The sequence below is a fragment of the Cupressus sempervirens genome, chromosome 10, assembly GCF_028749045.1.
Source record: "Cupressus sempervirens isolate cs-2001-9-10 chromosome 10, ASM2874904v1, whole genome shotgun sequence".
NCBI classification, from domain to species: Eukaryota; Viridiplantae; Streptophyta; class Pinopsida; order Cupressales; family Cupressaceae; genus Cupressus; species Cupressus sempervirens.
The window spans coordinates 555,624,109-555,645,978 of NC_143127.1; positions in this window are offsets into that span (position 1 = coordinate 555,624,109).

Genomic DNA, 21,870 nt, shown 5'->3' on the forward strand with positions numbered 1-21,870 from the left:
ATACAATGTCTTTGCAACACTAGGATCTGCAAACACAAAGCTCTTCTCTCACAAAGTACTTGCTTTGGAAAAATATATCTTAACAACCACGCTACCCCAACTCACATTGGCAATAAAAACTAAGCCAATTAAAGCTATTTTTGTCATGTTGATCAATAGTACGAATGTTAAGATCATAATAATCTCTTTCCTTCATTTTGGTTATTGATGACCTCTTCTCGAGAGTTTATTTTATCATATTTTATGATGTTGATGACCTCATCATCCATTTTTTCAATGCCTTTCCAATTAATGATATCATTACTCCTCGTTTCCATATTAGGAAGAAATTTTTTTGCTTTGTTGGCTTCTCTAAATTCATGAGATATATAAATTTCTTCAAAAGACTCAATTTCAACCTTGATTTTTTACATTATCTGACTTATAGTACAACTAGTCTCTTGTTGACCATTTATACAATTTATAATATTTTTTGAATCTCTGACTAACCATATACAATAACATCCAACTTCCTTAGCCAAGCTAATAGTAGAAAGAGCTGCCATAGCTTTCATACTATGACTGGTTTGAAATCCCAAGAGGACATCAATCACACTTATACAATTCTCGTGTTCTTTTCTCAATATTCCTCCATAGCTTGATCTTCTTGGATTCCCTTTGGCCACTCCATCAAAGTTGGCTTTGACCCAACCATGAGGAGGGGAAGTCCAGATCACATCCTCTCTATTTCTTTTTGAATCTTGCTTACATTTGGAAATCTCCCACCTCTCAAGGCTTTCCTTTGCAATCATGTTAGAGTTTATATTTTTGTCATCTGAAATATGGATATTTTCATTAACAATAAAGATAATCATATCAATACTTTCTTCAGAATTTGTGTGCTAATCCCTAAATATTCTATCATTTCTCTCTTTCCAAACATACCAGACAGTATGGGGAACTATGAAATTCCAGAGCTTTTGAACTCTTGAGTTATTAATAGGATTTCACCATTGCTTAAAGAAATCTTGAATAGTATCAGGAAAGATCCAGGACAAGTCCATAAAGTATAGAGTTCTAGATTTCCTACATATAATGGCATTTCAATAAAAAAATGAGTTTCACTTTCTGCTTCCTAATGACACAGATAACATTTATTAGGGAATATCGATCCCTTTCTTACCAAATTATCAATAGTCAAAATCTTGTTTTGAAGAAATGAACAGTAGAAAGCATTGATCTTAGGAGTTAAGTCTTTGATCCAAGCCTTCGCCCAAAAAGATTTATTGTCATCCTTAAATATTTCTTTGCAATTAGATGCCAAAAAATACTTCCCATTAGGGTTAAATTTCCAAATTAATTGATCTTTAGCATCCCCTCTTGGGAACTACTGATTAAGGTTGTTAGAGATCATAGTCAAATCATGATTAGTGATTTTCAAATTGACCAAGAATCATTCCTCCAATAGTGAACCACTTTCCTACCAAACACGTCAATACATCTATTTTGAAAAATAGCTAAGTTAGGATAGTCCTTTGTAGGTTTATCAAACAAACATTGGTTTTCCCAAAAGTCTATCTTTGATCCATTTCCCAACATCCATCCACTACCCATTTTAGCTACATTTTTAGATCTTTGAATGTTATTCCAGATGACCAAGCCTTTAATGAACTCTTTAGACTCTAGAAAAGAATGCAAGTCATTGAAATTTGAAAGATATTTATCTTTTAGAATAATACTCAGTTGTTGCCTCTTTCTTCTAGAATGTTTTTTTTTTATATGCAATGTGTGGTTGATCTATCTCCCCCTCCTCCCTCTGCTCAAAAACCATCTGATTCTTTTGTTCACTCTATGATTGATATTGATTGTCTTCCTATTAAGTTTGATCTACAAACTTTAGTTAACATCAAGAACATCTCTTATCTCTGCCATGATAATGTTGATTGTCCCCCTTCTCTTCCTCTTTTTGATGCAATTTGTCAATCCTTTGATATTGGTATGGACCCTGTCAGTCATTCAACGCCTCTAACTATTGTGGATCTAATGGATTCCCTGATCAAGAAACTTCAAAAGGTTGCTATTGTTCAAACTTCTTTATCCCCTAAAATCAAAAAATTTGCTACTAAAACTAGAGACAAAAAGTTTAAAGTAGCTAAGGCTTTAGAATAAATTATGGTTGGTGTCTAGTTAACATTGGATGCTAACTTTTCTACTTCAAAAAGATGTTTGACAAGGAGAACTAAGGGTTCTCCTTATCCATAATGAAGATCCTCTCATGGAATGTTAGAGGCATTAATTCCTCTGAAAAGAGATCTAGAATCAAGAATAGGCTTGATTCTTCCCAATATGATGTTATCCTTGTTCAAGAAACAAAATTATCTGTTGAAACTTTTTCTCTCTTAGTGGGTAAATGGACCTCCTGGCAAAACTCCTTTGTTGCTTCTAATGGTGCCTCTGGTGGCCTCGCTATTCTATGGAATGCTAAGAAAGTGTCGCTCTTCCTACTACAATCTAACCTCAATTGGCAGTTAATTAGTGTTAAGAACTTTTCTTTAACCTTTTTTCTGATTAATCTATATGGGCCCACTTCTTCACCAACTAAGTTTCAACTTCGGCAAGCATTAACAAACCTTATCCAACAATTCCCTAATTCTAAATTCCTCTTAGCTAGAGACTTCAATGCTACATTGGGCTCAAATGATAAGAAAGGGGGTATTTCTCCTCCTATTCAGGTAGTCTTTGATTTTAATAATTTCATCCTTAATAATGATTTATTTGACACTCTTCCTTCAAATGGATCTTACACATGGACCAATCGTAGGTTTAGTTTCTTGCAAATTGTTATTAGGCTTAATAGATTTCTTTGTTCTCAAAATTGGAAGTTAGAAAATTTCTCCCTACCTTTTGATAATTTTTCATTCTCTAATTCTGATCATTTTCCTATCCTTCTAACACTTAATGCACCCAACCCTTCTAATCTTGCTCCTTGTAGATCTTCCTTTAAATTTGAATCAGTTTGGTTTAGACATCATCTTTTTCATTCTCTTCTTAAGCAATGGTGGTTATCTACCCTCAATGAGGATGGAACCAAGATGTTCCAATTCTTCAAAAAAAGGCAATATATTAAAAATTTGATTAAAGCTTGGAATGTTAATATTTTCAAAAATATTTTTGAGCAAAAATCTTAGTTAGAAAAGGATATGATTGAAGTTAACCATCACATAATAACTTGTGGATTAGATCCTCAATCTTATGAGCTCCTAAGTGCTTGCAGGCTGAATGGGCTGAAATTTGTGTTGGAGAAGAAAAATATTGGTGCCAAAAATCTCGGGAGTTTTGGTTGCAACTTGGTGATCAAAATACTAAGTTCTTCCATGCTTCAACCAAACACAAGACCGCTATTAAAACAATTTTTTCTATTAAAGATGACAATGGGAACACTTTTATTGATGTCGATGACATTAAGATGCAAGGTGTGAATTTTTTTTCTAATTTATTATCTCCCCCTCCAGCCCTCCAACCTGATGATACCTCTATTGATTTACTCCTAGGTGTTATTCCTCCTTTTGCCACTACACATGATAAGTTTATTCTCATGGCCTCTTTTACTTTGGCTAAGGTCAGAAATGTTGTCTTTTCTTTAGCTCCTAGCCTAGATGGCTTCACTGGACTCTTTTTTCAAAAATATTGGGATGTGATTTGTTTTGACCTCTTGGTTGTTCTAGAAGAATCTATAAATAATTCAGCTGTGCTAAAGTCTTTTAATTCTACAAATATTGTTCTTATTCCTGAGAAAGATGATCCCCAAACTTTTGCTAATTTTCAGCCAATATCCTTCTGTAATACTATTTACAAGATTTTCAATAAAGCTATCTACCTTCGGTTACAACATATTATTCCTAGAATTGTCTCTCCTGAACAAGGGGGCTTTGTTCCTAGTAGGGAAACTTCTAATGGGGACACTACTGGTCCTTTTTATTAAAGGTGTTAATAAAATTTGTCTTTTCCAAGAAATGGTGTAAATGGATTATGGTCTATGTCTCTAGTGTCCATTTCTCAGTTTTGATTAATGGTTCTATTGCAGGCTATTCTCTGCAACTCAAGGGGTTAAGCAAGGTGACCCATTATTATCGCCTTTTCTTTTAATCATTATGGATCAAACCATAAGTTGGGCTATTAATGCTTCTCATTTGGTTGGTTTATGGTTAGGTGTTACCATTCCATATACATCTGTTACGGTCATGCACTCTTTATTTGTTGATGATACACTTCTCTTTTGTATGGAATCTCTTCTTGAGGCCAAACAGATCCGTAAAGTTCTCAATATTTATTACTTGGCATCGAGCCAAAAAGTTAATCCACAAAAATCTAAAACCTATATCTTTAATACTGACCCTAATCTTGCTAATAGGATTACCAGGATTCTTGGTTTCTCTCTTCATGTTTTCCCATCTACTTATTTGGGAGTCCCCTTTTTCATTGGGTCAAACAAGGCTGCTTATTAGCAATTGGTTGTCAATCAGATCAAATTTTGGATGTTGGTTTGGAAGGCTAGATGTCCATCCCTTTCTGGTAGAATTTTGTTAATCAAAATTATATTATTGGCCATACCTAATTATTACTTTTCAGTCTTGCAAGCTCCAAAATCTATCCTTGGTCAAATTGATAAGTTAATCCAAGATTTTCTTTGGACTTCCAACATGATGGGTGAAAAGAAACTTCCTCTTATATCTTTATCAAAAATGTCTTCCTCCCATTCTATTGGTGGTGTTGGTCTTTACTATCTGTTTGCTCATAATTTGAATTTTGGTGGTAAACTTGTTTGGAATCTTTTTTCTCAACCTAACGCTAAATGGTGTCAGTTGATACAAGAAAAATATCTTGATAATCATGACCTAGCTAGAATATTGATAGTTTTGGATCCTCCAAAAGGTTTGGCCATTTGGAATTTTATTGTTAAATCTTGTCATATTATTACCTCCTCTATTTGTTGGGAAGTCCACAATGGTGAATTGGTCAATTTTTGGCTAGATTCATGGAATGCTTTGCCTTCACTTTACACCATTCAACCCTTCCTTGATATTTGGGAAGTGACACAATTACATTGGGGGACAAAGCTCGTTAATTATTTCTTTGTGGTTTCTATACATTCTGGACTTGTCCTTTGGCTTGAGTTCTCCCTCCTTCCTAATAACCCCCAATTTGCTTCTTCTGCTAACCTCTTTCTTTCTAAACAATCTATCTTCTTTTCTTGATCTTTTGATCAAATTTTTTGGTGTCCATCCCCAGATGGTAAGTATTATGTTAAGTTGGGATATGAATTGATTAATGCCTCTCAAAATGTTAAAGTTAAACAAAGGGCATTTAATGTTTTTTGGCATAAGTCTGTCCTTCCTAAGGAAGGGTGGTTTACCTGGCTTGTTTTAAGAAATTATGTCCTCACAAGTGAAAGGTTGTCTAGTCTCAACATTGCTAATTATTTTTCATGTGTGTTATGCAATCAGGCCCTTGAATTGGTTGATCACCTTTTTCTTAATTTTCCCTTTGCCCATGATTTTTGGCTCTTTATCTTGGGAAAGCTTAACTTCTCGATGCCTTTTCCCTCAACTGTTTGGGATCTCTTTCAAGCTTGGCCTATTTTGTATCCCAAATCCATGTTTTCATGTATTTGGATTTGTTCTCTATCTTTTGTTTTATGGGCTATTTGGTGGGAAATAAATAAACAAATATTTCAAAATTCCCCTTCTTCTCTATAGACTGTGCTTAAAAAACTTCATCACTTCATTTCTCCATTGTTCAAGTTACAAATGCTTATACATGTAAATTTGTGGGGGAGTGAGGATTATACTCTTGGGATAATATTATTTCTAAAAATTAGATGGGATTGAAGTTCTCGTCTCTCCCCTTTGCCCTTTGCCCTAAGGATAGACTTCAATCTTGGACCTCTGTCAAATGGTCCCCTCCTCAACCTAGTTTTATCAAACTGAATTTTGATGGCTCCTCTAAGGGTAATCTGGGTAAGTTTGGGATCAATTTTTCTATTCGTGATTATCATGGTATTGTTATTTATTTTGAAGCTTTCCCTATTGCTCTTGGTACTAACGATCTTGCTAAAGCTTATGCTATGTTACAGGGTTTTTCTGCTACTAAGAGACTATGTGTTCATCATATTCATGTGGAAGGGGATTCTTCTATAATTATTAATGCAGGCATTCAAAGAACTTCTTTTGCAAGAAATATTCACTATGTGTTAGTGCAGATATGGTCCCTTCTTGATTCTTTTGTTGATGTTCTTCTTACCCACACACTCTATGAAGGTAACTCTTTAGCAGACTTGCTTGTTATTTATGGGGCAGATGATTTTTATATTGTTTATCCATCCACTAATGTGACTTTAGCCTCCCATTCGACGATTTTCAACTTGATCCAATCCAAGTCTATTTAAATTCTTTGACACCTCTTTTGTGGCTACTAATTATTCTAACTTATTTATTCCATCTTATGTCATCTTAGTACTGGCTGATGATTCTTAATTGATGTCAATCTTTACTTTGCTTTTATTGTATCTATCCTTCCTTTTTTGCACATATTAGCATTTACTTCTTATGTTTGTTTCATGAGTATGCAAGTATTTTGATAGTTTGGCTCGTTCCCACATGATTGTATGTCAATGAATCTTTGTCCTTTGCTTGATATATTGTACTTCATGATAATATTCTATAATCATGTTTATGAATGGGATATTATTGCTTTCTCCCTCCCTCCTATATACTGTACTTCAAATAGTTTCTTTGGCTTATCCTTCACTTTGTTGTTGTTGCTTATTTGTCATGGCTTTCAATCACTATGTGATTCTTGGTTTGCTTAGACACTCCTGCAATTGTCCTTCAAGCTCAAGGCTGGTGTTGGTTCTCCCATGCCTCTTTCTACTTTGTGTCATTCTGTGGATCTTCCTTCTGATGCATCTCCCCATCCTCTCCCCCTCTTTGTTCTATTGATCCCATCCATGAACATGTTGTTATGTTATGGAGTTCATTGTTCTTTTCCCCTTCCTCTTAGTGTGGTTTTGGGGCTGGTGACTCATGAGTTTTAATATTGTTTTCTATGTTTTTTTGGTTCGACTAACTTGTAGATTCTTTGGTTGGATCTTTTCACTTTATATCATCATATCCCTTTGTGGCCTACTGCTTATTGATATACTATACTTTTTTTACTTGTTTCTCCTACTTGTATTAGTCAGATGCAATTTTTGGGATGTCTACATGCATCTTTCCATTCTCTTCATGATGGTTTTTCTATGTGGATTAACACTTGCATAGTCATATTGAATCTATGTATTTCCAATGTAATTGGGGTATGGGTGTTCTTATTTTTGTAGCATATGAGGATATCTTTGCCTCTCTTATAAGGCTCATATTATATTAGTAGTTTGTTCTCTGCCATTTTGTAAATTGGTTCGTTGGCTTCTCTCTGGCCAGGAATTTTGGGTAGTTTTAGGTCTAGATCAAATAAACTTTATTCTTTTTTTTAATGGGTTATCAATGAAGTTTTCTTTCCTGGTTCTTTCTCCGGGAGCCCTTTGAACTAGATGATTATTAATATAAATATAAAGTTTTTCCAAAAAAAAAAGAATTCCATTCCTTATCAAGATCAAAACTCTTCATATTTGCTTAGTTAGGAGAGCTTTGTTAGTCAACCTAATTGATCTTAAGCCAAGCCCTCAATTTTTATTAGGTTTAGAAATATCTTTCCACTTAACCAAATGAAATATGTTTTTCTTCTCTACCCTTGTCTAGAGGAATTTTTTCTGAATCTTTTCAATAGCCTCAACAATTTTTGCCAAGATAGAGATGAGACTGAGAGCATAGATAGGAAGATTTTGCAAAGTAGCTTTAAGAAGTTGAATTTTACCCGCTTGACTTAGGAGAGCACCTTTCCATCCAGCTAGTTTGGAATTGAATTTGTCAATTAGTTTATTCCAAAAGGAATCACCCACCCTCAACCCTAAAGGTAGACTGAGATAAGTACTAGCTTTTATATATATATATATATATAAAACGCCGAGAGTAATCATTTTTTAGGCACCTATTTTCATTTAATCCCAAGGTTATTTTAATCACAGTTGAGATTTATGAAAATAAGCACCTCAAGAATGATTATTCTCGGCGTAATATATATATAGGTATATATAAGCTAGTGGCAATCGTGGTGCAACAGGAAAAATATTTTTTTAATTTTTTTAATTTTTGATAAGGTTAGTATTGATTTATTGATTTATTTTTAAATATAGTTGTATAAATTTACTCTAAAATTGTATTTCTGACAACTTACTATAAAAATATTCTTCAACATTTTATTTTTTAATTCTATAAATAGTGTTTAATTTGCATGACTTTAATTTATTTTTATTTTAAGGATATTGTTATGTAAAATGTTACATTCAAGAGTAGAGTTATGGTTAGGGTTAGTGTTAAGGTTAGATTAAGGGTTAGAGTTAGAGTTAGGGATAGCATTAGGATTAAAATTATGGTTAGGGTTTGAATTTGAGTTAGGGTTATTGTTGGGGTTAGGGTTTAAATTAGAGTTAGAGTTAGGGTCAAGGTTAGAGTTAGAGTTAGAGTTAAGGTTAGGGTAAGGTTAAAAATTAGGGTTATGGTTACAATTAGGGTTACAAATACAATTAGGGTTAGGGTTAGAATTAGAGTTAGGGTTTGAGTTAGAGTTAGAGTTAGAATTAGAGTTAGAATAAGGGTTAGAGTTAGAGTTAGAGTTAGAATTAGGGTTATAGTTAGGGTTAGAATCAGGATTAGAGTTAGGGTTAGTGTTAGGGTTACAGTTAGGATTAGGGTTAGGATAACCATTAGAGTTAGAGTTAAAATTAGAGGTGGTGTTAGTGTTAGTGTTAGTGTTAGTTTTAGTTTAAGAGTTAGAGTTAGAGATAGAGTTAGAGTTAGAGTTATATATAGTGTTAGGGTTAGGGTTAGGGTTAGTGTTAAGGTCAAGGTTACAAATAGAGTTAAAGTTAGCGTTAGCATTAAAAATTACGGGTAGGGTTAGAATTAGGGCTAGAGTTAGATTAATATATAGTTTCAGGGTTATGATAAGGGGTAGGGTTAGGGTTAGAGTTAGGGTTAGGTTTAGGGTTACAATTAGAGTTATAGCTATAGTTAGGGTTAGAGTTAGAGTTAGAGTTAGGGTTAGAATTAGGGTTAGAATTAGAGATAAAGTTAGAGTTAGGGTTAAAGTTAGAATTAGGGTTAGGGTTAGGGTTAGAATTAGCATTAATATAGCTATGTAATTATTAATTAATTTAATTAATTTTAAATTATTTAAAATTTAATTGATAATTAAGTTATGCAGTGGAGTTTTTATCGATATGATTATCACTAATACCAATTTTAAGAAATGGTAAATTTTTTATTGATAAGTATTATTCTAATGATTTTAATAATGGGAGATGCTCTTGGAATTAAGGGAGTTTCATTTAATTATTAGTAAAATTGATTTTAGTCAATGGAAATTAGTTTAATGATTTAAATAAGTAAATAATTATCTTCTAATTATTCTAGAAAATTATTTTAAAATAATGGAAGGATAATTCTATGATTTGTTTGAAGAAATAATTGGGTTGACTTGGAGATTAAACAAAGAATCTTATACATTTGAAATATACTTGAAATGAAAACTGAAACCTCACATCTGGCTTAACCATGTGATTGCAAAAGCAAACCAAAACATGTGTTTGTATCTTGTTTTCTTTATGCTATCCATGTTTTGGGGTTTTTGGGGTTGACTAGATTGTTGACCAATTATAGGATGTCTACTGGAGGCTCGGGGGTTATGAGATGTGATGTCATACTGATGTTATTTGATCTTGATCTTTTTAAATTCAACCATGATCATGTGATGGCATGCTCTATGATGTGTGTGGTTTATTGATTGTTATTGATTTCTAGACTTCATATGTGAAGTTGAGGTGTATGAGATACTTGACTTACCCATTTTTGAGTCATCGATCAGTTATACTTGGGTTACTTTCCAGTCACCTTGATGGGACTGAAGTGTTTATCTTGATCTTGATGATGTCATGTTGTGACATGTTTGACTTGACCATTTTGGGGTCTTCAATCAGTATTACTTTGAGATACTTTTTGGTTGCTCATTGAGAACTGATGGATATTGTGATCTATCATTTGATTCTTTCTAGTTGCTCATGGAGAACTAATGTGATTATTGTGGATTATACTAAATGGAGATTGAAATGAACCTAATAAGATAATTGTATGTTCTCACCCATGCCTTGAGTTCTAGTATAGACTAGGATGGGAGTAGAGAGAATGCTTGGTTGCGACCTTGCATTTTGTAGTATGCCTTGTCAATACGAGAGGATACTAGTGGCCACATAGGGATCACTAGGAAATCGAGATCTATTGAGAGACTGCCAGGGTAACTCTAGCATGATTCATGCGATGACACTTTCCCACTTACATAGTAGATTCCTACATGTCCTTGTTGTGCCTCTAGGTCTAGATGTTGATTTGTGTGTTGGAACCTCTGAGTTATTATACTTTTAGGATTCTTGGACTTAGAGAGTATATGTGTTATGTCATTTGATATCCTATATGGGACTTGAGATTATCTCCTCAACGTGGTGGGAGTGGGCCATTTAGGTTCCACGCGGTCGAGTGGTAGTGCTTTTTCACTCTTACATTTGAGATCCATCCGTAGACACTGTGGCTGGAGCATTCTTTGTTGGTATTTACCTTCATTCTATTCTTGGATCATTATGATGGATGTTATATCTTATGATGGATGTTATTTACTGGTATGTTTCTTTATATTGATGATTAGCATGTGATAGATGATGTTATCTATTTTGTAGGATCATCTTATGTTTTATTCTTGCATGTTAGATTTCTTTATGCATATGTTGTAGCATGTTTTAGGAGTGACATCCCTATTACTATAGTACCAATGATCTCTTTGGTGGCTTGGGATGTTATGTGCAGGGGATGGCTAGGGCCCATGATGGTCTAATGATGCTATTGACGATTGGGAGGAATCATGCACTTAGTTAGATGTGTTTTGTGATGGATGGATATCTTTTACGATGGTTGTTATATCTTTATTGATGGATGGAAGTATCATGTATGTTATTGGTTTCATCTACTTTATTCCACTTGTATCATGGATTTGATGAGGATGATGTATCTTTATTTGTACATATGTATATTCTTTTAAGCCTTTCACACCATGTGACATGTACAGTGGATGATTGAGCATTTCGAATTTAAATTGCCAAAAGGCACTCAGAACAAATGTATATTATGGACTATGGACCTTTAATTATTCTTTCATGTGGATGTGGTAGTTGTTAGACTTAGTATTATTTAGATTAAATGTGACATAATGTCTTGGGATCCTTAGGGAATGTAACCTGTTATATGTTTTTAGTTGAATGTATGTTATTGCTTCCACTACTATGTGTTTGATGTGAATGATTTATCTTTCTTGTTTAAAAAAGAAAATTGTTTGGCAAACTTAGTAAAACTTTAGGTTAATTCTTTTATATATATAATAATGTAATTATTATTATTAACAATGTTAAAAATAAATTAATAATTAATAATAATTTGCTAATTAATATTAAGAGAAAAGATATATTAATATTTATTAAATTTAAATAATGATGAATCTAGTATTGTAGATTTATTAATAAGATTTTTAATATAAATTTTTATTATTTATTAGCAAGTTATTATTAAATTATTAATTTGAATATTAATGGATTGGGATATATTTGATTATTAATCAACTGATATTCATTGAGTTATTAATATATCTATGTAATTATAAATTAATTTAATTAATTGTAAATTAATTAAATTTAATTTATAATTAAGTTATGCAATGGAGTTTTTATCGATATGATTATCGCTAATACCAATTTTAAGAAATGGTAAATTATTTGTTGATAAGTATTATTCTAATGATTTGAATAATGGGAGATGCTCTTGGAATTAAGGGAGTTTAATTTAATTATTAGTAACATTGATTTTAGTCAATGGAAATTAGTTTAACGATTTAAATAAGTAAATACTTATCTTCTAATTATTTTAGAAAATTGTTTTAAAGTAATGGAAGGATAATTCTATGATTTGTTCGAAGAAATAATTGGGTTGACTTAGAGATTAAACGAAGAATCTTACACATTTTAAATATACTTGAAACGAAAACTGAAACCTCATATCTGGCTTAACCATGTGATTGCAAAAGCAAACCAAAACATGTGTTTGTATCTTGTTTTCTTTATGCTATCCATGTTTTGGGGTTTTGGGCGTTGACTAGATTGTTGACCAGTTATAGGATGTCTACTAGAGGCCAGGAGTTATGAGATGTGATGTCATGCTGATGTTATTTGATCTTGATCTTTTTAAACCCAACCATGGTAATGCAATGGCATGCTCTATGATGTGTGTGGTTTATTGATTGTTATTGCTTTCCAGTCTTCCTATGTGAAGCTGAGGTGTGTGAGATACTTGACTTAACCATTTTTGAGTCATCGATCAGTTATACTTGGGTTACTTTCTAGTCGCCTTGATGGGACTGAAGTATTTGTTTTGATGTTGATGAGGTAATGTTGTGACATGTTTGACTTGACCATTTTGGGGTCTTCGATCAGTATTACTTTGAGATACTTTTTGGTTTCTAATTGAGAACTAATGGATATTGTGATCTATCATTTGATTCTTTCCAATTGCTTGTGGAGAACTGATGTGATTATTGTGGATTATCTTTTGATGCTTTCCAGTTGCTTGTATAGGACTTAAGTGATTTTGTGATTTGTGATTTCATGAGCTAGGGTAGGTTATCTACTTGTAGTGTCAAGAAGTGGATTGCAATGGGGGTCGGGGCCCTAAGTGGCTACCAGGGTAACTCATGGTAAGTTGTTTTAATAAGTGAAAACATTATACTAAATGGGGATTAAAATGAACCTAATAAGATAATTGTATGCTCTTGTCCATGTCTCAAGTGCTAGTATAGACTAGGATGGGAGTAGAGAGAATGCTTGGTTGCGACCTTGCATTCTGTAGTATGCCTTATCAGTACTAGAGGATACTAGTGGTCGCATAGGGATCACTAGGGGGTCGGGGTCTATTGAGAGACTACCAAGGTAACTCTAGCGTGATTTGTGCGATGACACTTTCCCACTTACATAGTAGATTCCTACATGTCCTTGTTGTGCCTCTAGGTCTAGATGTCAATCTATGTGTTGGAAACTTTGATTTAGTGTACTTTTAGGATTCCTAGACTTAGAGAGTATATGTGTTATGTGATTTGGTATCATGTATGGGACTTGAGATTATCTCCTCAACGTGGTGGGAGTGGGCCATTTAAATTCCACACGGTCAGGAGGTAGTGCTTTTTCACTCTTACATTTGAGATCTGTATGTAGACACCGTGGCTAGAGCATTATTTGTTGGAATTTACCTTCATTCTGTTCTTGGATCATCATGATGGATGTTATTTACTGGTATATTTCTTTATATTGATGATTAGCATGTGATAGATGATGTTATCTATTTTTAAGGATCATCTTATGCTTTATTCTTGCATGTTAGATTTCTTTATGCATATGTTGTAGCATGTTTTAGGAGTGACATCCCTATTACTATAGTATCGATGATTTTTTTGGTGGTTTGGGATGTTACGCGTGGGGCATGGCTAGGGCCCATGATGGTCTAATGATGCTATTGATGGTTGGGAGAAACCACACACTTAGTTAGATGTGTTTTGTGATGGATGGATATCTTTTACGATGGTTGTTATATCTTTATTGATGGATGGAAGTATCATGTATGTTATTGGTTTCATTTACTTTATTGCACTTGTATCATGGATTCAATGAGGATGATGTATCTTCATTTGTACATATGTATATTCTTTTAAACCTTTCATACCCTGTGACATGTACATTGGATGATTGAGCATTTTGAATTTAAATTGCCAAGAGGCATTCAGAACAAATGTATATTATGGACTGTGGACCTTTAATTATTCTTTCATGCAGATGTGGTAGTTGCTAGACTTAGTATTATTTAGATTAAATGTGACTCAATGTCTTGGGATCCTTAGGGAATGTAACATGTTATGTATGTTTTTAGTTGAATGTATGTTATTGCTTTCGCTACTATGTGTTTGATGTGAATGATTTATCTTTCTTGTTTTAAAAAAAAAATTGTTTGGAAAACTTAGTAAAACTTTAGGTTAATTCTTTTGGATCCCTTGGCGGGGCATTACATCTAGTATAAGAGCCCAAGTTTCTACGTTGGGAGCTCTGGGTATATTGGAATGCCACTAGTTGTTAACTAGTTGAACAAAACAAAAACTTTGAACTATTATATGTACCTCTTTCAAACTAAAACTTGAAACTAGGTGAGCTAAAACAAGACTTAAACTGTTACTTGCATATTTTTCATGCTTCAACACTTAGATTTCAAACCTGAAATTATACTGAAAACCTAAACATGGGCAAAACTCAAAATTTTAACTTATTCTATTTTCAAAACATGTATCTTTCATTTATGCTTTAGAGTAGTATGCTTTATGAGTATTATAGCATCTTGCATGTTATCCAATGGTTTAAGGATGTTGATCCTTTGCTTAGAATGTTCAGGGGATCTATTTCAATAATTGTTAAAAGAACGAATGTTGGATCAATGTGGTTTTTGATTTACTATTAAACCGGAATCATATTTCTCTAAGTGTGTTGTAGTGTCCTCAGTGGAATCATATCCTCCTACAGGGGGAAAGGGTTCAATGGAACCCACACAGTGAGTTCTTTAGTATTATCATTCATGTAGGCTTCGAGGAGTAAGCCTAATTCTAGGGGGGTTGGATGTAGTGCCTACCCTAGTTTGTATTTTGCTATTGTTGCCGAACTCTTTTAGGACAATTTTATGAAGTTATCAGATATTATTTTAGATGTAGTTTATTATATGATAAGATTACTTGGACTCTATATTTCATGTATGCATGATGATTATTCAGTATTTTCAGATATTTTTGATGATTAGTTAGATGGTTTATTATCACATGTGTGTTTTTATGGATACTTACCCCATACTTGCATGTGTATGGTGTGTGTGTTTGTTTTCTTTATGTATGACATTTTTTATGTGGTTAAGGAAGGGAATCATAGTCACCTACTAGTCAAGATCTACATGATGCACCACTTCCTACCATTGCTTGTTTAGCCTAGTATATATTGTGTATGTACATGCGTGGATTTTATGCAGGTTGCAGGTACCAGGTATCAACTTCCCTGAATTGCCAGGATGAGCATACCCTATCACATTATCTCAATGGTAAGAGAGGGGAGATAAATTCTTGAGTCCAAATCCTAAACCTTTAAGCCATTTGTTCTAATTGAAAATTAGGACAAGTATCTGAGTTGAGTACCCTCTGAATGCATTGGATGATGTAATTCATGATTATAAGCCCTTAATTTGATTTTGTATGTGTTTTGCTATGATGGGTTTTCGTATTTTACTTTGAGAGTCTTTGGTGTATTTTCTATTAATTAAGTCTAATTAAAAAGATTTAATTTAATGAAAAATTATTATGATATTTTAATATTTAATTTTGTTTTATTAATTGGAAAATTAATTAAATAAAAAGAATTAAATTTGAAGATAAAAGTTATAAGTTTAAATTTGGAATGTGATAATATTTATTTAATTTAATAATAATATATTTAGAGTTCATTTTTAAATAAATGCTAAATAATATTATTATTTAATTTAATAAATATTTTATCAATTAAGTTTCAAAAATAAATTTAAAAGTGGAAGAAAAATAGAAAGGGAAAGGACAAAATCACTAGATGAGATCTGATGAAAGATAAACTGAAGCGAAAAATCATTCCTGTGGATTATGAGCTTGATCTATTGAAGAAGATGCAAGGGTTGAAGCAAGCAAGAAAATCTGTTCAAGAGTATACTAAATAGTTCTACCGAGTTCTCATTAGAACTAGCCATGCAGAAGCTGATAAGGAGAAAGTCGCTTGTTATCTTAATGGGTTAAGGCCCAACATTAAGGATGAAATAAGTCTAGTTTGAATGAGCAGTATTGAGGAGGTATACCAGTTTTTCCTAAGAGTTGATGAGAAACTGAGCAAGACGATTGACAATAAAAATAGTGGAAGATGTCGTGGTGGAAGATTTGGCAGACGATCTTATGGTGGTTGTAATGATGATCAAAAGAACAAGGATGAGGCTAGAAGTAGCAGTTAGAACCAAAGGGGAAATAATTTCAATTGTTTCCATGATCATAACAATAGAAATCAGAGAGGAAGAGGCAAAGGACAAGGATTTGGAAGAGGAGGCTTTTGTGGAAAATGTTTTCATTGCGGAGAAGAAGGGCATAGAGCATTTGAATATACCCAATGTCAAAGAAGGACAGATCGAAGAATAGAAGGTTAGGTGAGAGTTACACATATTGATGAAGATGCCAGATCCTTGCATTCTAAAGATGCTAAAAGAGGAGAAGTCCTAGTTAACTGAAGAGTCCTTCTGAGTGGTGAGAATGAACTTGAGCAAAGGAGGAGTTTGTTTCACACAAGGTGTAGATGTGAAGATAAGTGTTGTGATGTGATCATTGATGGTGGAAGTATTGACAATCTGGTGTTAGAGATAATGGTCACCAAGTTGAAGCTAAAGAGGAAAAAACACCTTCGTCTATACTATATTGCTTGGGTGCAAGAAGACCACAAGGTCATGGTTAATGAGTAGTGTTCAATGAAGTTCAAGATTAGAAGCTACCAGGATGAGGTACTATGTGATATCATACCTATGGACATATGTCATATGTTATTGGGTAGGCCATGGTAGTTTGACAGACATGTTGTACATGATGGGTGAGTAAATACCTACACTTTAACTAAGGATGGAGTGAAACATAAGTTGAAGTCATTGAAGGATAATGAAGAAAAGGTATGTAGTGCTGCCAGAATATGTTTTCTTGATGGAAAAGAGTTTCTTAAAGTTATGAAACATGAGCATATGTTTTTTTCTATAATTCCTAAAGATACTAAGGAAGAAGTAGAGGAGGTACCTATAAAAGTTGTAGATATGTTGGAAGAGTTTTCTAATATTGTATCGGATAATGTACCTGATGGATTGCTGCCAATGAGGAAGATTAGTCACTAGATGGATTTGGTTCCAAGAGCCAATTTTCCAAACAAGGTAGCACACAGAATGACACCAACAAAAAGTGAAGAGTTGAACAAGCAAGTTCATGAGTTGTTGCAGAAGGGGTTAATTCGAGAGAGTCTAAGTCCATGTGTTGTACCAATAGTATTAGCACCAAAGAAGAATGGAGAATGGAGGATGTGCATAAATTTTTGTGCTATTAACAAGATCACAATAAAGTATAGATTTCCATTACCGAGGATGGATGATATTATGGACGGTTTGAGTGGAGCTAAATATTTCACAAAGATAGATCTGAAGAGTGGGTACCATCATATTTGTATCAGAGAAGGTGATGAGTGTAAGACTGCGTTCAAGACAAGGGAAGGGCTATATGAGTGGCTAGTCATTCCTTTTAGGCTAACCAATGCACCAAGCACTTTCATGAGGCTCATGAATGAGGTACTGAAAGAGTTTGTAGGTAAGTTTGTCACTGTTTACCTAGATGATATTTTGATCTTTAGTAAGATATTGGAGGAGCATTTGATTCATATTTGCAAGGTGTTTGATAAGTTAAGGGAAGAAAAGTTGCTAATAAACCTGAAGAAGTGCAGTTTTACAAAGGAGTTGGTGTACTTGGGATTTATAGTCTTAGGAGAAGGTCTAAAAATGGACTCAGAGAAAGTGAAGGCTATCCTTGAATGGCCTACTCCAAGGAGTGCGACAGAGGTAAGATCTTTTCATGGACTGGCTACATTTTATAGAAAGCTCATAAGAAGTTTTAGCAATATTTATGGACCCTTGACTGAAACAATGAGAGGAGATAGGAAAGAGTTTTAAGTGGACTATAGGAGAAAATAAGAGTTTTAATCTGTTGAAACAAAAATTTATTGAACAACCTGTTTTAGCACTTCCTGATTTTAACAAGGTGTTTCAAGTAGACTATGATGCTAGTGGTACTACAATATGGGCTATTTTGAGCCGAGAAGGTAGACCTGGTGCTTATTTTAGTAAGAATTTGAATGATGTAAAAAGAAAATATTTTGTTTATGATTAAGAATTTTATGCTATAGTTCAAGCATTGAAGAAGTGGAGACACTATCTTCTTCTTACGGAGTTTGTTTTGTATACTAATCATCAAGCTTTGCAATATTTGAATAGTCAAGGAAAATGGAACCAAAGGCATTTAAAGTGGGTTGAGTTTTTGCAGAGTTATACATTTGTTTTGAAACACAAGAGTGGGAAGTCTAACAAAGTCACAGATGCTCTTAGTAGAAGAAAAATTTCACTGACAAAAGTGCAGATAGAGGTGGTTGGGTTCAAGGAACTCAGTACATTGTATCTAGATGATCCTGATTTTAGTGAAGCATAGAAGGCATGTACATAACTTGTTACACTTGACAAGACAAAGTGGTTGGATTTCATGATCCAAGATAATATGTTGTTCAAAGGAAGCCAACTGTGCATTCCCAGAAGTTCAATGTGAGAGAATCTCATCAAGGAGAAGCATAGTGGAGGATTGGCTAGACATTTTGGTAGAGATAAAACCATAGCTTTGGTTGCTGAAAATTACTACTAGCCACAATTGCAACAAGATGTGATGAAGTTTGTAGAAAGTTGCAGAGTATGTCAGATGACAAAAGGAGTGAAGCAGAATACAGGGTTGTATCAGCCATTACTTGTACCAGAGAAGCCATGGGATGATATCAGAATGGATTTTGTTCTTGGATTATCGAGGAAACAATGTGGGCATGATTCTATTTTTGTGGTGGTTGATAGGTTTTCAAAGATGACACTTTTATTCCTTGCAAGAAGACTAGTGATGTTGTTCATGTAGCCGAGTTGTTTTTCAGAGAAGTGGTGAGATTGCATGTTCTGCCAAAGAGTATAGTTTCAGATCGAGATACCAAATTTGTTGGGTATTTCTAGTGTACATTGTGGAAGAAGTTGAAGATAGATTTGAAGTTTAGTTCATCACATCATCCACAGACTGATGGATAGACAGAAGCTATGAATCACAATTTGGGAAATTTGCTAAGATGCTTGGTTGGAAATAAACCAAAAGGATGGGATATGATTTTACCACAAGAAAAATTTGCATATAATAATTTTATCAATAGTAGTATTGGTATATCACCATTCTAGATTGTATATGGGATTAGTCCCAAAAATGATTTTGAACTGAGGCAATTGGATAAAGGAGAGATAAGTAGTGCTGAAGTAGAAGATTTTGCTGAACATTTGAAGAACATCCATGAGGAGGTGAGGAAGCACATCATAAAGATAAATACACAGTATAAGGCTAAGGTAGATGTGAAAAGGAGATATAAGAGATTTTAGATTGGAGATGAAGTCATGGTTCATTTGAGAAAGGAGTGTTTTCCAGTGGGTACATATAATAAGTTGAAGATGAAGAAGTTTGGGTCATGCAAGATAGTGAAGAGGCATGATTCTGGCAATGCATATGAAGTAGATTTGCCTGTTGAATTGAATATTTCACCGATATTTAATATTTTATATTTGATATAGTATTATGAAGGAGGTGATGGAGATGAAGTTGTAGAAGCGTAGTGGAGCATTCCAGCAGTTAGTTCAACTATAAAGGAGATTGAGGAGATACTAGATAGTCGTGTTGGAAAAAGTACCAAAAATAGAACTTATGTGGAATATCTGGTCAAATGGAAAGGGAGACCAGTTGAGGATTTATCATGGCTAGCAAAGGAGGAGGTTAATTGTCTTGGTTTTCCTCTAAACACCTAAGATGTGACAGAGTCACTTCTTAAATTACCACAGGTGTCTGATGTTGGAGCATCTTGGGTGTAAGGGCAACCTTGCATCACCCAAAAATATTTTATTTTCAGTCTTTTCTATTTTAATAAGGACTAGTAGACAGAGTGGTTACTATTTATGGGAACTTGATATTTTTAGTAAGTTTTCCATATGAGCTCAAAATGTTCTCATTTTCTACAGGAAGGTTCATTTTAGAGATATAAGCCTACCATAAAAATTCCATTGCTCCAGCTTAAGTATCAGAGAAGTTATTATAGATTTTCGTAGAACAATATGCAAAAAAATCTCTAGGCTCACCGTTGGAGGCCTTAGAGTGCAAAGAAATCTAGAACCTTCCGGGGCAGCATAAAATTGCCTATTTAAGAAAGGCCCGAACATTGTCTAGAACAACTTTGGGTGATAGGTCATAGCTTGTCTTACAAATTATTATACTAAAAGCACCCATGTGGGTTAGCATGTTGTACTTATGAATTCTGTAATTTCGCATTTGCGGTGCAATTAAGAATCCATATTTTCTCGCAATTTTTGTTGTTTCTATGTTTCTATTATGAGTTTATGGTATTAAGGGGAGCTCCCTCCATCAATAGGTTTTAAATATGACTCGAATAATGGAATTTTTTTAATTGGATCTTATTTATGAAAGGGAAATTATAAGTCCCAACACAACTATTTAGATGATGTAAAAAGTGTGAAAGAATAGATAAGAATCAATTTTATGGAAATCATTTCTCCATGATGATGTGAGAACATTATCTATGGCTAAATTTTTAATAATGCTAATGCAAGTTTTATTGCAAGGAATAAGAAATGTAATCAATAAATATGCTTGTCATTAAGGACATCCATTGAAGAAATCTTTTGTACAAAAATAAATTTATTTTATCTTGCTCTCTTCTTCATGAAAGTTACATACAACAATGAGGAACCTAAACTCCCAATACAACTAGTTAGAAGTAAAATTTTGAAATCAAAGATAAGAATGAACTACATACAAAAAAAATCTTTGTAATGGTGTAAATACATGTCCCATTCTTCAATGATTAGGATTTCTTTGTGACCTTTATTTGAACAATGATTGTAAAAGACTTCTTTCATCATTGAAGGAAACTCATCCACTTTTGCATATGTGACACACAAGAATTTCTCTGCATCTTTCATCTGCAGTACTTCCATTTCCTTAACATAGTCAATTGGCAATATTGCATTCTCCACAACTTCAATGATAGTTGTGCACGACTCTTTAATTATTTGTAGGCATTTGTCAAACTCAATCTCAAAGAAATCATTTGAGGTCATTCAAGTAGTCAAGCTAGTATCAAAAATGTTTGATTCTTTGTTCAAGATATCCATAATTCAAATAGTAGCCTACAAACTTATAAAAAAAACATCAATATATAGAAATAATCATAATAAAAAGGTATTAATAATTAACATAAATTCTTTCAAATGAATAATGTTCAAAATAAGATAAATAAAAATGAAAGCTATTTCAAATAAAAATTTTAGATTGAAATGTTTAAAATATGGTAGCACTGCCTTCCACTTTTCAAACATCACAAACATAAATATTAATAAAAATCTATATATACTGTGAAAAATATTTAAATAAAACACATACATAATATAATTAAATAATGATAAAATATAAAGTAAATATATTATTCATCTATTTTAAATTAATTATTAACTTTAGTAAATACAAATTTTATTGATATGGCGACCTTGCCATCCACATTGATGATAAAATTTAATTATGGAACATGAAAATATAAAACTATTATGAAACATACAAATCTATAACATGCAAACCAAAGCATTTTGAAATATGCAAATCTAAAACTAATATGAAATATGCATATCTAAAACTAATATGAAACATGCAAATCTAAAACTAAATTGAAACATGCAC